Here is a 1661-nt window from a genome sequence, read left to right on the forward strand (position 1 = left end):
TGAGTTTCAATGTGGAGGATCATCTGGATGACTGTCCTTACTAGAAGAGCAAGCATCCCCAATTTGGCTGTCCCTGACCCTATTGCTATGTATTGATAGGTACAGGGATGGCTAGGAATTTTCCTTATCCCTTCAATTGGCTTTATGCAATGCATATTGCTCTAGTTCAGGTGCTGGTGGTAGTCTCTGAAGACAACATGTGTGTTTCCATGATAATGTACATCTGCTGCTCTTCAATATGAGCTGGGCCAAGGCAGGACGAAGAGCCAATGCTCCATACTGTTGGCTGGAATCAAGCATCAAGACAGAAGCCTTGACTTACTGGGGCTTGAAAGATTATACATCAGAGCTGAAGCAATGGACCCCAAAATATTAGATGCTATCTCAATAGTATAACACAACTCACTTTTTCTGCATATCCTTGACTCTGCACATAACAGAGGTAAATGCAGGCCACCTACCTAGCTCAGCAAACAGTACTCACCTTCTTCCAACAATTCTGTCATTCATCCTCAAGCCACTCGTCCCTCAGGCCTGAATAAAACCCTGGTGCACCCTTGGGCCAGTCTCTTTGTTCCAGAAAGCCATCTTTGTAGCTGGACTCAAGGCCTCTTGGCTCCCTATAATTACAAATACACTTCAGTGTCATTATTTTCACTGTGATTTATGCTGGCAGTGGTACATTGGATTTAACTTGATGGGATTCAAATAATGTATTTTAGGGATTACAAATACAGACTTTTGGACTAAGAGAAGGACTAGGAGGGGCTTCCTACATTTCAAGACACTTTTTACTTCTTATTTCATTTCAAAAGAGACTGCACACCTTTGCTTCGTGTAAAGCACTGATGGTCTAATGCTTCCACCTAGATGATTTTGCTTGGAATTTTTTCTGCATTACACAAACAATCTGGTTGAGAGGGGGATATAAATTCTCTTCATGGTTGATGGACCCTCAACCTCTATTGGAAAGGACCTCACTTGTGGGCTCTTCCATGCTGTTGACCTGAGATGAGGTAGACCCATGGTCTGTATCACAAGACCTATGGTCTAGTGACCTTGGGTTATATACCTGATAGCTAAAAGAAAATCTGTTCCTTAAATCTTTTATAATGAGTTGTACCAAGCTTCCCTGGAAATGTCTAGTGTCACTTTAGAACCTGTATGCACATCCCAGTTCGGTCAATGCAAAAAGAAAGTGAAATGGAGAAATCAGTTGGACACATGGTAGCAGGGTGAGAATACAGAGAAACTGAAAAGGGAGTTTGGAGCGTAGTGTGGTAAAAGGGAAAGAGAGACAGAGACAAAGACAGAGACAGAGACAGAGACAGACAGATAGACAGGGAGCAGAGGGGCAGACAATTAGCCAAAAGGACTAAATCCAAGGGAACATTATCCACTACTTAAATAAGCAACTCACCAGTGATCACAGGCCTGGAGGCTGCGGGTGATGTGATATCATAGTCATAAATAGAAAATGTGACTCTCGGTTTGACTCTGAGACATGAAGAACTCTGTTATTCTCAAGCTCTGGGTCTGGCACTTTTTCCCTTGAATTTGGGAGGTCTCTACTTGGTATGAGGCAGCCTGTCCCATCGCATTAGGACTATCCAAGGTTCAGAGACTTGGCTTAATGCCGTGCAGTGCTCAACTCAGACAAG

This window comes from Octodon degus, unplaced genomic scaffold (genome assembly GCF_000260255.1).
Source record: "Octodon degus isolate 3935 unplaced genomic scaffold, OctDeg1.0 scaffold00398, whole genome shotgun sequence".
NCBI lineage: Eukaryota > Metazoa > Chordata > Mammalia > Rodentia > Octodontidae > Octodon > Octodon degus.